Genomic DNA, 17198 nt, shown 5'->3' on the forward strand with positions numbered 1-17198 from the left:
TGTGCAATAAATGCAGTTAGACACCACTTTTAACTGCCGTGACTCAATTCTGTGAGATAGTGTGGTTTGTAGCTTGTTTAGACACCCACAGTCTAGCAGAGAAGGACAAAGACCTTGTAAAACTCTCAACTGTGTAGCACTGAGCCTGGCAATTAAACTTGTTTTCACGGCCTGAGAAAGTGTACATATGTTCTTTGATAGTACAGCGGACCTGTGATACCTGCTGGAGTTTGATTCCAGTACTCTCATACCAACATCAATAGATGCTCAAATCTCATTAGCTACAGTGGCAGAATATAGTAAAGGTTAAGGTTTTCCCCTGACATTAAGTCTAGTCAGTCTGACTCTGGAGGTTGATGTTCATCTCCATTTCTAAGCTGAAGAGCCGGTGTTGTCTGTAGACACCTCCTAGGTCATGTGGCCAGCATGACTGCATGGAGCGCCGTTATCTTCCCACGGAAGCGATACCTATTAATCTACTCACATTTGCATGTTTTCAAACTGCTAGGTTGGCAAAAGCTGGGGTTAACAGCAGGAGCTCACCCTGCTTCCCGGATTTGAACCGCCAACCTTTCGGTCAGCAAGTTCAACAGCTCAGCAGTTTAACCTGCACCATCGAGGGCTCCCCAGGCAGTATATAAAATGGCCAAATAAAGAATGTGCTTTTTGAAATTTACGATTTTTTTTCCCAAGATGTGTGTGATGGAATCTGTGGGTTCTGAATACAGAGGGCTGACTGTAGTAGTGCTTCAAGGACTCTGATCATAGAATCCTAGAGTTGGAAGAGACCTTGTGGGCCATTCAGTCCAAACCCCTGCCAAGAAGCAGGAAACATACATCCGGGGCACCCCCGACAGATGGCCATCCAGTCTCTGTTTAAAAGCCTCATCACTTGATTAGTTTCTGCCATTTATTTTATATGCTTAGAGACACCAATATCATGTTTCCAAAAACAAATCTTAGGGTTGATATAACATTCACTTTTTTTGGTAGCAACTTTACACATTTAAAGTATTTACGTTGCAGACCATTTTTAATGTTTGCTGCAACAAAGACAATCAGAGTTTGGCTATTCATCTAATATAGTCTACAAAGGTGTAGGCAAGTAATTTTATCATCCCACTGAAGACAATATATCTCAAGATATCATCAGAAAGCAGCAATTCTGTCCCCCCGCCCCTTGTGTCAGGATCTGGAACAATATATGTGCTAACTGGCATCAGTTGTTTCTGTCCCCTTCAATAATCACTAGACTTGCCGTTGATGGCTGTGGACTTGCATCCATTCATGGACCATTGCACTCTATAGCACTGCATTAAGGGAGCCTACTCAATGTGATAGTGGAGACAAACTAACACTGTGGGTGACTTTAGGGCCCTTCCAGACAGGCTCTATATCCCAGGATCTGATTCCAGGTTTTCTGCTTTAAACTGGATTGTATGAATCCGCACTGCCAGATAAACAGAAAACCTGGGATCATATCCTGGGTTTTGGGCCTGTCTGGAAGGTCCCTGAAGTAGCATTTTGCACTTTACTAAATAAGAGACTGAAGCTACATGATTAGCTTCTTTCCCAGGAGAAATTTCTTTAAATTAAGTAGACGTCTTTATATTGAATTGGGTCTGATGAGATACCTAATAATCTAAGCAGTACGAAAAGATTAATGTGTTATCTTAATGTAGAAGCATTGTCATTGTAGGCTTATTGCAAGGTGACGGAAGTAAAAACTTTTTTCTCATAGCAAGTTAGGCAAACTTTGCACTTCTGATGCCTACTTTGCTTTCTTTTGCTAATAATAATAGTTATCATAGCCAGCTGCAAAAATAATGGGACACAGGGTCATGCAATCAATAATTACTATATCCCATCTGAGTTATAATAGACCAAGGACGTAACCACAAGACTTCACAATTGATCAATAGAGCTTAGTAAATGACTGTGTTGTTGTTGTGTGTCTTCAAGTCTTTTTTGACCTATCACACCCAAAATGAACCCGCTATTGGGCCCTGCTTACAGGATTTGTTCAGAGAGGCCTTACCCCCACCTTCCTTTGAGGCCAAGAGTGCAACCCATCCAAGATCACCCTGGTCATCAAAGTCCCAGCCCAGCACTCAAACCAGTATACCACACTGGCAGCCAGTGGACTATAATTTACCATTATTAATTCCTCTGCAAAATTAACAAAGAAGTGTGACCTGGCAATACATAAATATTAAAATAAAGACCACAGGCCTCCAGTTGGGAGTCGAGCCAGATTGATCAGGGTACCAATTCAACATCAGGACACCTTCCTAGTGTCCTGTGATGAAGGTCCCAGATTGCATTCCCAGCATCTCCAGTAAGGCTAGGAATATAATCCTGGAGGTCTGTTTCCGGTACTGAACTAGATGGACTAAGGATCTTGTCAGGGTTAAGGTGTAGTTTTCTTGTAGAGTGGGATGGTTTCTGCTGCATTCGCTTTACCTAACCCAATCTCTTTTTTTCCCTTTACATGCCACTTATTCCTTCCCTCCCTCTAAAGGTGGTGGCGACTCAGATGTCAGTTTCCAGGGACACAAATGTGGAGTCAGTCTCTAGTGCAGTGGGGGAAATGCTATTCTTCCTACAAAAGTCAGTTTTGAACCTTGGGAATTCATAGTTTCATTTTTCTGCTACAACATGGGGCTCGTTTGTATAGATCATCATTTCTTATTCAAGCCACTCTCACAGGGTGGCTGTTTTAATGTATTTTCATAATTGTTGATATATAGAGCAAATTCTCAAATCTCAATTGGATTGTATCTAGTGAAATCCTAGTTTAAAAGAATAAATCTGGTGATGCTTATAAGCCTGATTCTGATGAATAGGCAAGGCATATTTCAGGCCATCAATATTCTCCTAAGCAATTACTGGTCAACATTTTTGTTTCCAGATATCCAATATCGAGTATAGTTAATATCTATTTGAGTCAATAAAGATTTTTCTTGATTAAAATATTTTTATTTCACAGCAAAATGTTTTATAGCATAAAACATAATAGGAAAAATAACACACACCACTAACTAACTGCTTAAACTATACTTACAAGTAACTAAACTACCCTGCACACAAAACAATACAGTGCAAAATTACAATTAACAAAACAAGGAGGAAATACAATATGTGACTTCCAGCTAGTTGATATATTTACACACTTATCCTACCTCCACTATCTCTATGATCTAAACATTATCATGCATGTTTATGATAACTACTATTCTTCAAATCCTAATACTGATAACCTCCCCCAATAATTTTTCAGATACACAGTTAATGGTTGCCAATGTTTGAAAATTACAAGACAGTAGCTTTGTAGCCACCTGTCACATTATATTGAAGGAGAGGTTGTTGTGATGGTAGTGTTGCTATGGCAATGTTGTGTATTTAACACTGCAGTGGAAAGGGAGAACTATATAATCACAGAAAGAAAGAAGATGTTACATTTTAAAGCATATTAATGTATGGTGTTTTATTTCCAGGCCATCACTTTTTCATAATTTAGAACATCTGTTAGTGTCTGTTCACGTTGTCTGTTAACTTATGACAACCCATAAATTTCATAGTGTTTTCTTAAGCAAGAATTCTCTAGTTTTGCCCACTTCTTCCTCTGAAATATAGTGGTTTGAGAATTCACAGTAAATCCTTGTCAATGGCTATTAATCAGTAGCCATTATGTATAGTGAGCACAGATTAAATGGAAAAATCCAAAAGTTAGTTCCCCTTTCTGTGTGGGCTACACCTTGGGGTTAGTATATCTGCTCTTTAAGAAATCATTTTTAGAACAGATTTTAACACCAACATCCTGGTTGCTAATACCCTCTTCCTGGGTAGGATCTCAGAGAGGATAGTGACAGCTCACTTATTGATGCTCTGGAGGAAACTGGGGATCTTTATAGTAGGTGGATAAAATATAGCTCTTTAAATGTTGTTGGATTAAATTTGCCATCAAGTTTAACTAGCATAGTGTGTGATGAGGAATTTTAGGAATTGTCCCACATTTGTCATGCTACACTTTACACATTCTTGAATCAGACCATATATAGACAATTTAATATGTTACACTAGAGTTCCAGGGTCCCACATTATTGGCCATGTTAAAAGTCCGAAATATCTGGAGGGACAGTATTCCCTATCTGTGTTGGAATGGATTGTTCTTGAAAGTGTTTTTGAAGATGACAAAGAAAGTTCAATTTTGTGGCTTCTTTGTGTAAAAAAAAAGTTCCCATAAAATGTGAGAGGTACCAGGATTGCAGTCCTTTTGTTATCAGCTCTGTTTTGTTTGTTTGCATAGGCATTTTATTAGTTGGTGTGTATATGCTTCCTGTATGTATTTGCTTTCATTCCTGGATTTTGTTATTAGAATGTATCAACTGTGTAGATCCAGCATTGAAACCTACACCTTCATTTGGGGGACTGGATAAGGACTAGAATATCCCAGAATCATTATTATTATACTTATTTATCTCCCCAAAGGGGACTCAAAGCAGTTTATCAGCTTTGGAACATTATGGTTCTTCAGTCCTCAATCTGCCTCAGAGCTCTCTAGAACAGATTAGAGAGAAGAGAGAAAGGTGAAGTCCTGTTCTGTAAATAGACATCCCATATTACTTTTATGATACACTGTGACATTGATTGATGTTTTAAAAACTTGTGCTCTCTACTCAGGAAACATCTTTTCATGCATGTTATCATCAACCCTCCTCAGTTAAACAAACAGTATGATGAACTACCTTTAGCTCCACAGTTTTCCCCGCCCCAGGGAAGTTAGCTTATAAGGAGATCTAAAGAAACACTTTCCCCAAGGCCTACCTTTTACACAACCTCTTTGCATTACTATCTTTGTCTTATGTAAATATTTCATTTTCCCATTTCATTGATGTGTGACAACCTAATTTGTGAGTGTATTAAGACTTTGTCCTTCTTTGAGCATATATTTTTAATTGCCCCACTTTTTTCTGAGTCCCCTGGTATTCTGGAATATCACTGTATCCTCATTTAATCAACTGTATAGTATTTGTGAGAAATCTAGCAGAAATGGAAGACAACTGGTGCATACTATGAATATGTGTCATATATGCTCATATATGGTGGTAGTCACAGTTAATAGTTTCACATGCTGACAAGATCTGCAAAGGAAGATATGGTGCTTGGTATGATTTGCAGCAGGCATTTTTCAGTGCACTGAGTATCTCATTGCCTCTCTTTCACATAACATACTATGCAAATTCCTATTTTATACAGAACTCAATTTTTCTTGGCAAATCATGTGGTTTACTACACTGCAGCACTGTCTTGAAATATAGAACATACATAGACTTGACTGTGCCCCTATTATTGCTTCATTCTAGATTGTACTCTCCATACAATTTCAGTTTGAAAATTAAACAGGTTGAATATCCTTTATTCAAAATGCTTGGAAGTGTTCTAGATTTCTCTTCTCTTCCTACCTTTTGAATACCTGTCTTTGCATAAATAATGAAATATCTTTGAGATAGGAACCAAGTCTAAACATAAAATTCAGTTATATGCCATACACAGTCTATTTTATACACATACCCTGAAGGTAAGTTTATACACAGTGTTTAAATACTTTTGTGCCTAAAACAAAGTTTGTGCACATTGAGCCATTAGAAAGCAGTGGTGTTGCTATTTCAGCCATTCATGTGGGAGAATTTGAAGTTGCAAGTAGGCAGGGCTGTAGCCAGAGGGAGGGTTAAGGGATCTAACCCCCCCCCCCCCCCAAATCTGGTTTACTCATAAAATTTAACTGGTTAACCAGTGTATAAGTAAATCAGGGTGTTTTTTTTTTTTTAGCCTCACACATTTCGGGGGAGGGGGGGTTGAATTTTTACCCCCCCCCCCCCCGGGGCCTGCAGATAGGGGACACTCAATCTGTAATACATTTTAGTTAATTTTTTTAATTAAGCACTTCTACCTCATTTTCATTAAAAAAAATTCTGTAGCTTAAAAATCACAAGACATTGAATGTTTGGTTCTATGTATATAATCTCTTTATGTGGAGATCTGTGTACCTCAGCAAATTTGTTGGTCATCAAATCAATATGACATTTGCTGTTTCTTGCAAGAGGATTGAAATAATTTGATCTTAGGATATTATATGCATTTCAGTGTGAAAAGACTGTGTTTCCTAATTGCCATTAATGTACAGTACAAGTGGCCCATGCATTGTCACAGATGAAGTGGCTCTGAGAAGTATGAGTTTAACTCCTACTGCGGTTGTACTGTTAAATTCCAGATCTGTTTTCCAGAGTATGATTGTCTTCTAAGAGTAGTCTTGCTGGTGGGTCTGTAAGTGACTGTGGAGACCTATTCTAGATCTGCATGGTCTTTTGCAGTGAAGACATAGATTTCAAGATAGAAGGCAGTCCCGACAAGGATCTGCTTGCTGGGCCTTTCTCTTCAAAATCCACAGCACTGTTGGCAACAACTGACCTCCAGTTACAGTGTTCGAAGGCCAGAGCTTCCCAGTTCTTGTTGTTTATTCCACATTTTTGTTAACTTTACGCCTGTCTTTAAATCTCTTTTGCTGTCCACCAACATATTGTTTTCTGTTCTTGAGCTGAGAGTAAAGTACAAGCTGCAGATCACACTGAAAGCTCTAAAAACAGCAAATAGCCTGGAGGCCATAGACATATCATTGGGTCTAGCAGTCATGAATATTTGTAAGATTAAATATAGAAATATAGTAAATAATGCACTGGATAACTTTGTTTCCTCTGTTTATCTTCTTTATAGCCTAGCTGCAAGCTTAGAAAATAGAAGTAGCAAAAGCAAATTGAAATATCTGTAATCGTTAAATTGAAACTGGTATCTGCTAAATGGAGCAGAGCAATTAACTGTCAGTAAACTGTCATCACTAGGAGAAAATCATTTGTTTCTAATGGCAAAATGAGCACAATGGTTTTCATTTATATAGAACAGTTACACAAAATTCAAGAAATCAGACCATTGATTGATTGAGTTTGGAGATTAACTGAACAATTAAACATGATGTTTAATATTAGCCAAATGATGTCATCAATATGTATATTTTTCTACAATCAGGTTTTTTCTTCTTCAAGGAATCTTTGACATTTGTCCACCTTGTTCAAAACAGCCACATTAGATAAGAACTTTAGTTCACTATCTGAATTTTGAAGCCAATAGTTGTATTTCATTGGCTATATTTGTAAATTACATACTCAAAATATTTGAATATATATGAGTCTTTCTGGTACAAAATTTAACTTTCACCTTAACAGTATGTGTATACACAGAGGAGACTGACACAAAAGAAGCTGTATTATATATCAGACTTGTTCAGCTTAGTATTATAAACACCGACTGGCAGTGCACTCCAAGGTTTCAGAGAAACTTCCCCAACCTGCCTTGAGATGTTAAGTCAGACATTGAATTCTGAACCTTTTCCATACAAAATACATGGTTTACCATTGAGCTATGATCTTTTTTTCTATACTATTTCTAGAGTGTCCTAATATTCTGTCAGCTCACTGTTGATGTCTGCATAAGTTTCCAGTTCAAGAGAAATGGACTTTGGTACCTCCACTAATTACTGATTTTTTTTCTTCATTGCCCCAATTATCCTTTACTTCTGACATTCTTCACTGTGTGTGACACTCCTTCTCCTACAGTCTTTAAAAAATAAGTGGGTTCAAAGTGCAAAATTAGCAGATCTATACAAAACATATTTGGCTAACTTAGGCCACAATATTTTGCCTTTTATTGGCACAGAACTTGAAGTTTTTGTCTCAGATCACAACCTGCTTTTGACCTAATGGTGACATTCTGAGAGCATAAGTTCATTCGTTTATATAGCCAATTTGCATGAGCACAGGCCCAGTTCTTTTTGTATTTGGAGATTTGCCAAATACATTGTGCTCAGAGAACTTGCAAATAATCGAGTAAGATGTAGGGCTAGACCAGGAGTCCTCAAACTTTTTAGTAGAGGTCCCGTTCACAGTCCTTCAGACTGTTGGGGGGCAGACTATAGTTGTAAAATACACTGCAAAAAAGTGTATTTTGTAATGCAAAAAACAAAACAAAACATAGAATCATAGAGTTGGAAGAGACCTCATGGGCCATCCAGTCCAACCCCCTGCCAAGAAGCACCTCTGACAGATGGCCATCCAGGCTCTGCTAAAAAACCTCCAAAGAAGGAGCCTCCACCACACACAGCTCTCACAGTTAGGGTCTTTCTAATGTTCAGGTGGAATCTCCTTTCTTGTAGTTTGAAGCCATTGTTCTGTGTCCTAGTATCCAGGGCAGCAGAAAACAAGCTTACTTCCTCCTCCCTTTGACTTCCCCTTACATATTTATACATGTCTTCTCTCAGCCTTCTCTTTTGCAGGCTAACATGCCCAGATCTTTAAACCGCTCCTCATAGGGCTTGTTCTCCAGACCCTTGATCATTTTAGTTGTCCTCCTCTGGACACATTCCTTGGATCTAGACACTATACTCCTATTTATGCAAGCCAAAATCCCATTGGCGTTTTTGCTGCCACATTACATTGTTGGCTCATGTTTAGCTTGTTTTCCACAAGAACTCCCAATATCTTTTTCACACGTACTGCTGTTGAGCCAGTCATCCCCCATTCTGTATTTTTGCATTTCATTTTTATTTTATTTTTTGCCTAAGTGGAGTATCTTGCATTTGTCCCTGTTGAACTTCATTTTGTTAGTTTTGGCCCATCTCTCTAATCTGTTAAGATCGTTTTGGATCGCTTTGCTCCTGTCTTCTGAAGTATTAGCTATCCCTCTCAATTTGGTGTTGTCTGCAAACTTGATGATCATGCCTTCTAGCCCTTCATCTAAGTCATTAATAAAGATGTTGAACAGAACTGGGCCCAGGATGGAACCCTGCAGCACTCCACTCGTGACTTCTTTCCAGGATGAAGAAGGCACATTGGTGAGCATCCTTTGGGTTCGTTCACTTAGCCAGTTACAGATTCACCTAACCGTAGTTTTGCCTAGCACACATTTTACTAGTTTGTTTGCCAGAAGGTCATGGGGGACCCTGTCAAAGGCCTTACAGAAATCCAGATACACTACATCCACGGCATTCCCTGTATCTACCCAGCTAATAACTCTATTGAAAAAAGAGATCAGATTAGTCTGACATTACTTGTTTTGATAAATCTGTGTTGACTATTAGTAATGACCACATTCCTTTATAAATTTTTGCAGACAACTTCCTTAATGATATTTTCCAGAATCTTGCCCAGTATCGACCTGAGGCTGACCGGATGGTAATTGTTTGGGTTGTCCTTTTTCCCCTTCTTGAAGATAGGGACCACATTTGCCCTCCAATCTGCTGGGACGTCTCCCATTCTTTCAGAACTTTCAAAGATGATTGCCAGTGGTTCCAAAACAACTTGGCTAGTTCCTTCAAAGAACAATACACTATTTGGACTGAAGACCAATTTTCACCAACATAAACTCTCCAGCATTTCAATGGGAAGTGTGGCCCTACTTTTGGCTGATGAGGTAGTCAAATTAATTAGGATTGTTGTTGTGTGCCTTCAAGTTATTTCAGACTTAGGTCAACCCTAAATCCAAATTGGGGTGGGGTCGGGTAAATGACCTTTGGGGCATTTCTGGTCCATGGGCCTTATTTTGGGGAGCCCTGGGTTAGACGATGCTACTGTTTGATGGATTTGTAATTGGCTGACTGAGCCTAAACATGCTTACCAATATCTCCTCTTCATTCTGGATAGGGATGGCCAGTGGATGGTTACAAAGTTCTGTTCAGTGTCCAGTGTTATTCAACATCTTAATCAATGACTTGGATGATGGAATGCTTATCAAATTTGCAGATGGCACCAAATTTGGAGGGGAGCTAATATCCAAGAGGACATGATCGGAATTTATAATTACTATGACAAATTAAAGAGCTGGGCTAAAACTAACAAATTTCAACAGGGAGAAGTATGAGAAAAGAAAAGAAATGCACAGGTGTTAGATGGGCAACACCTGGCTTGATGATAGGGCACATAAAATGGAGCTATGAAGCTTAGAACACAAGCTGAACACAAGACAATAGCGTGTCTAGATCAGCCTTGTGGTCCTCCACGTGTTTTGGGCCTCCAACTCTCAAAAGCCCTAGCTAGCTTGTCCATTGGCTCAGGAATTCTGGGAGCTTAAGTCCAAAATACCTGGAGGACCACAGGTTGTCCAGGACTGGTCTAGATCAAGGGAAGTAATAGTACCACTGTATTCTGTTTTGGTGAGGTCATGTTCAAACATTTGAAAGGATCTCGTATTGATTGCTTCTATTCTCCTACCCCAGAGAGTAAAACTTGGGACAGTGGATTAAAACTACAAAAGATATTCCACTTAAGCGTTAGGAAGAACATCATGTTGGCAGTAGTTGTTCAATAGTGGAATATGCTGCCCTGGAGGTTTTTAAACAAGCTGGATGGCTATCTCTTGGTAGTGTTTTCCTTGTGTTTTTAGGCATGGCAGGGAGTTAGACTGGGTGGCCCTTGGGTCACTATAATACTATGAAATGAGTTTTCTTTGTCTTAAGATGTCAAAGGTAATCCGTTTCATATGTCTTGAAGACTGTGAAGTTCACTTATTAGATACATAAAAGTTGTTTGTTCTATATGCGAAAGACCTGTGGTCTAGACGAAATACTGAAAATATAACATTTACCATTCATAAAACAGTTGTGGGTGATAATAGCCATTTTGCATTAATGAGCTGATTAATACATAGAAAGAAAACCCCATACGCTCAAAGAAAACCCCATACGCTCCCTATTGATGTTTTTGGTACAGTTTTTAATTCATAGTTATATGTCATTGTTTTATATATATTATGTATTGCTTTTATTATGTATATGCAGCATTGAATTTTTGCCATTTATTATGTTGTATACCGCTTTGAGTCCCCCAGGGGTGAGAAAAGCGGTATAGAAATGCAATAAATAAATAATAAATACTGTTCAAACCGTAGGGCATGCCTGCACAACCTTTGGACCTACAACTCTCATAAACCCTAGCCAGCTGGTTCAGTGGTCAGAAATTCTGGGAGCCTAAAGTCTAAAAACCTGGAAGGACCCAGGCCTGCAATAGGGTATTTCAGTTAAAGGTGGAGTTCATCTGCACTTTAGAATTCATGCAATTTGATACCACTTTAACCGCCATGGCTCAATGCTGTGGGAGTTACAGACAGTAAAGATAGGTTCTATGTAAGTCTGATATTTGTAACTCAGGAACTTCCTGTAATTCTTCAGGATGGATTTATAGGCAGGTGCTTTATATTTTATTCAATCTTCCCATCCCAAGAGTTACATGCAGTGGCTCACACTGAGAATTGTATTTATATTTTTCTCCATTTCCTGAGTCTTCCCCCCCCCCCCCCCCTGTTTCTAATGTAGTTGCATTCATATTACTGAGAAGATATATAAAAACCAAGAGCATTAGTAAATAAGCTTTCTTCCTTAAATATAAACATCAAACAACTAATTCATGGTCATAAACTGCCTAAATCCTTTTTTTTCTTTTACTTTTTTATTCCTCTACATGAATTAGAAAACATCTGGTTTTGTCTTTTACTACTATGAGAGAATCAAAACCTGATTTATTGTGGTTCAGTGGAAGTTATTGCAGTTCAGAATTTTTCTGGTATCTGCATTTTCTTCATTTTGTTTCCTCTAGTTTTTCCAGATAACATAATTGGCCTATCCTATTTTTCAGGAGGCTGTATGTGTTTATTTTAGTGCATTTCTATTTCTATCTAAATATTCTCTGGCCTTTGTAATGGAAGTGTCCAAAAAGCCAGTTATGTTTTTTGAGGTTCTCAATGAAATGGAAACAATCTATGTACATATACAAGTTAAAGTATGTATGTATGTGACTAGGATGCCCGCTTCCACAAACAGCTATAACTTCCACCACTTGGGAGGCACCAATGGCTCTCCCTCCAATCACATTGCAAGTTATAGCGATTGCCATGAACATGTACAAGAGCCTTGCCAATGTCCTCCACAAACACAATACTGCCCACCACCTAGTGAATGCTTTCATTCGGGGAGAATTTCCTCCTAGATTGTATGTTTTTCCTCCACCACAGACATCTCAGTGTTTCTTACTCTCTCCATTGATGGATCACATTTGGCGCACAGAACCCCATGACTAACAAAAAGTACTGGAGAGGCTTGGGGAGGGGAATTGGCCGTAATGTATAGGAGTTATAGGTACTGGGATTTATGGTTCACCTGCAGTCAGAGAACACTCTGAACCCCACCAATGATGGACCTGGAACCTACTTGACACACAGACCCACCCCCCCCCCCCATGACCAACAAAAAATACTGTAGGCCTTGGGAGGGGGATATATAGGAGTTGTAGTCCACCTACATCCAGAGAGCACTGTGAACCGAATCTGGACTAGACTTGGTACACAGACCCAACGTGGCCAAGTTTGAATTTTTGGGAATTGCAACTCACCCACATCCTTATGCGTTTTCTAATGGGAGCATTCATAAAAAACAAAAGCAAAGACTGCCTTTTTCCTAATAAATAGCATTACAAATTACCAAACTGATATTACCGAACATCCAAAAACAACCAATACCTTTTTCAAATAACCTGGGCATTGCCAGGTACTCAAGCTAGTAAAGAATGAAATTGCAGTTCAATCTTGACTTTCATGGGTTTAGTTTTCCCAGATTTGATTATTTGAGAGTTTCCCGTCAATAATTAAATGGGTAATTTTCTTCTAGACTGCCTTTTGAATGAATAAGCTAAAGTGTCTTTGAGGCCCTGTTGGTATTTCAAATGTTGATTTGAAAGCTAGACAGACAAGTGTGTATATATGCATGCATTACATACTTGGCTAAGGAATGCTATCAGGAAACATGATTTTGTTATGCTGAATTATATAAAGTTCTATTAACTTTCAGTAAAATATTTTTTAAATATTCTCATGTCTGCTTAAAACAACAAAGTAGTTCTGGACATAGTTTCCTGGCATGAAGTGGGCCCCACATTCTGGGTTGTATATTTCATCACTGAATGTGCTTTGTCTTGTGTTTTTGGTACAGAAAGAAGCTAGAGAAGACAAAGCATCCATAATTGAATAACAAAAGTATTTGTCTAATTGTTCCTTCTGTGGGCAGAAGCAATCTGGAAAGTGCAATGGAACACTGCATAATAGGCCATGATCCTATAGTTCTGTTGATATATTTTGTTGTTCATAAACAGTGCTTATATTAAATGTCTTTGTGAATTCAGTTAAACTGCTTCTTGGCTCTTGTTCACATACTTTAATTCAGATTTAAATAAATATTGATATTTGAATTAGTTTCTTTAAATGCTACATGTCTATTGAGGATTTTTGATAGAGATTTGGGTAATTTCTCTTAACATTTTGTTCAGATTTTTAAATCGAGAGTGAATAAGGCAAGTGAAAAATTCATCCAGGGATAAATTTGAAACGCTAAATTAATAGACATATTGTAACTAATGTGAAGTCTAAAGTGTTGCATGAGCTACTGCAGCTGATTACTAAATGTAATTGTCTTTTGCTTGAAGTCCTTTAGCCTAATTCTTTATAATGTGCCCAATAAAGTAAAAATTAGAAGCATCCTTCTGTGATACAGAATAAGGTCAGTTATCACTACATGCATTTTTAATTTCCAACATTTTCCCTTGTGAATCAAGATTTACTGGAGGATATTTTTTCCTACAAGACAAACAGCACAAGCTGGCTTGGTTTGCTATTTGAATTTGTCAACAGGAAGGCCATTAACATACCATACATACTCTAGTATAAGCCAAGTTTTTCAGCACTTTTTAGTGCTGAAAAAGCCCCCCTCGGCTTATTCTCAAGTGAGGGTTCTGGTCGGCTTATATTTGGGTCGGCTTATACCCAAGTATATAGGCAATCAGAGTTGGACAGTCTTGTCTTAAATCACAGTTTTATGTAAATATTCAAAAACATTTAACCCACTGATTCCTCAAATAATGTACATTTATTGGTATCTAATTTTATTTTTATTTTTGAAATTTACCAGGAGCTGCTGCATGTACCATCCTCAACTTATACTCATGTCAATAAGTTTTCCCAGTTTTTTGTGATTAAAATTAGATGCCTCGGCTTATGTTTGGGTCAGCTTATACTCGAGTATATACAGTAGTCTGTTTTCAAGAATGAAATCCAACATTTCTAGGAGGTATTCTTGCCCTCCCCAGTTTGTCAAGATCAAAGCTGTTTATGCTACAGTTGTAATTCACACAACACAGAGTAAGAAATCCGATCTGCAGCACAAACTGCAATGTGGTCCCAGTTAAAGTCAAACCAGCCTCTAGGCAGATGCACATCCAAATAACCACTCAACTAGTTTTGCATGTTTAATTCTATCTTTTCAAAAGCTGCTGAAAAACTCTGGAAGTTTGTAAAGCCATTTTCAATTTGCCATGGGAAGCAGACCTTCTTTAGTGATGTATGTACATACACAAAACAGTTCCCCTTGGTTATTTCAGGAACCAAATTAAATATTTTAACTGAAATTGTTAACTGAAATGGTTGAACAGATGACAGCATGATTTTTTTTATTATTTTGACTAATATTTTCCAATGCTAGAATATTAAAGTTATAAACAATCTTCATGGAAAACAAAATATAGTAAAAATTTAACTTTAGTAAAATCTGAAACGACTTCTTATTTTGTGAGGTGAGGAAAAAATGACTGAATTACATTTTATTTAAAAATTGTTCTGATACCGAATACTTACCTAGGCAAAATAAATGTTAATTTCAGGGCTCTATATTTTGTTATGTGACTTTGAAGGAATGATTTATAAGCCCTAAGTCACAATGTTTGTTGTAATTGAAAAGCTGACATAATTCACCAAAATAACACACTGAAAGCAAGTTTTGTTCTGTTCTGAGTCTTTAATTTAGAAAGCTAACGTAGCATTTGGCAGCTGGCAACAGCTTACCTCATGCACTTAATTTAACTGCAGGAAGCAGCTTTTAACTCTCACAGACCTCATTTCTTCCTCTAGTACTTTATATCAACCTGATAGAGACAGTATTCCATAAAGCCAACAGAGTGGATATACAATTTTAGATCATTCATGCTAGTTTATTTGGTTCCTTGTTTGCTAGAGGCGAGAAAATGCCTTGAAGCCCCCCTTATTGTGTGTGGTTTTCAGCTACTGACAGAAACATCTTAGGTTGTTGTTTTTTTAAAGCAGGGAAAACATTAATAACATCTATACATGTATACCACTGCAATCAAACCGGCGTATTTTTGAAGCAATACTTCAGATAGATATAAATCCTATTTCATAATCTCTAATTTGTATTTCTACATCTTAAACTTAAAGCCTCCAATTTTCCCAAAGAATTTTGAAAAAATGCTAAAACAGTTCTTATGATATATTTTAATTTGGAATGAGCCTAATGCTGTCAGAAAGTATTTAAGCTATGCAGTATAGAGATCTATATATATAAAAGAGTGATGGCATCACGGCGACCCACAAAACAACAAAAGTACAGGCCCCCCAACCTCGAAATTTGACAACACAACCCATCACCCACGCCTCAGGGTTGATACAACAAAAAGAAAAGAAAAATAAAGTCCTAATTAGAGGGAGAGCAATAATTGTTTTTATCCAATTGCTGCCAGTTTAGAGGGCTAATCTCTGCCCACTTGGTCGCCTAGCAACCAATTCAGCCAAAGGACAGCCAGGATTCAGTTAGGGGAAAGGCAGATTTAGGCCTCACTTAGGCTTCTTCCACAGATTATCTAATTTGCACTGGATTATATGGCAGTGTAGATTCAAGGCCCTTCTACACAGCTATATAACCCATTTATAATCTTATATTATCTGCTTTGCACTGGATTATCTTGACTCCACACTGCCATATAATCCACTTCAGTGTGCATTTTATACAGCTGTGAAGAAGGGGCCTCATATAATCCAGTTCTAAGCAGATAATTTAAAATTATCAATATACAGTAGAGTCTCACTTATCCAACATAAACAGGCCGGCAGGATAAGTGAATATGTTGGATAATAAGAAGGGATTCAGGAAAAGCCGATTAAACATCAAATTAGGTCATCGTTATACAAATTAAGCACCAAAACATCATATTATACAACAAATTTGACAGAAAAGGTAGTTCCACGCGCAGTAATGTTATGTAGTAATTACAGTAGAGTCTCACTTATCCAACGTTCTGGATTATCCAACGCATTTTTGTAGTCAATGTTTTCAATATATCGTGATATTTTGGTGTTAAATTCATAAATACAGTAATTACTACATAGCATTACTGCGTATTGAACTACTTTTTCTGTCAAATTTGTTGTATAACATGATGTTTTGGTGTTTCATTTGTATAATAATGACCTAATTTGATGTTTAATAGGCTTTTTCTTAATCACTCCTTATTATCCAACATATTCGCTTATCCAGCATTCTGCCGGCCCGTTTATGTTGGATAAGTGAGACTCTACTGTACTGTATTTACAAATTTACCACTAAAATATCACAATGAATTTAAAACACCGACTACAAAAACATTGATTATGAAAAGGCAGACTGTGTTGGATAATCCAGAACATTGTATAAGCAGATGTTGGATAAGTGAGATTCTACTTTGATATGAAATAATTTCTGGGATAGAATAATGCAGAACAATATAATCTCTAAAACCAGGACAGTAAATAAAGAAAGTAAATAAAGCAGTGAAATTGGAAATTCCACAAAGAAACAATCAGGGCCAGCTAACACCTCCCAAGAAAGGATTCTTCCAGAAAGGAAGCTGAGATGGCAGTGAAGCACTGTGTATTACCAAAGTCATTATTATTACTATCATTATTATTATTATTATTACTGTGTTGCGGTCAACCGTGAAAATGAATACAATCTGGCTCCAAGTATTCAAAAACACTAAAATCAGAATATATAAAAATTAATGTGGTATAAAAAAACAGAACAATACAATCTCTAAAATCAGAACACTAAATAAAGAACAACACTCTGAAAACAGGAGAATTCCAAACAGGAAACAATCAGGGCCAGCTAACACCTCCCAACAAAGTATTCCCATCATCAAAGACTGGCAAATCCTCTGTTTTCTTAGGGCCACAGACATTAGAAGCACATAAAATATCGCAAACAACACCACTCTGAAAAC

General features: G+C 37.6%; 1 protein-coding gene across 1 annotated transcript in view; it reads left to right on the forward strand.

Moving 5' to 3' along the window:
- The window catches only part of rhoa (ras homolog family member A), a 42931-nt gene that overhangs the window by 825 nt on the left and 24908 nt on the right, over positions 1-17198 (forward strand). The window lies entirely within an intron of this gene.

Source organism: Anolis carolinensis, chromosome 2 (genome assembly GCF_035594765.1).
Source record: "Anolis carolinensis isolate JA03-04 chromosome 2, rAnoCar3.1.pri, whole genome shotgun sequence".
In the NCBI taxonomy this organism is placed as follows: domain Eukaryota; kingdom Metazoa; phylum Chordata; class Lepidosauria; order Squamata; family Dactyloidae; genus Anolis; species Anolis carolinensis.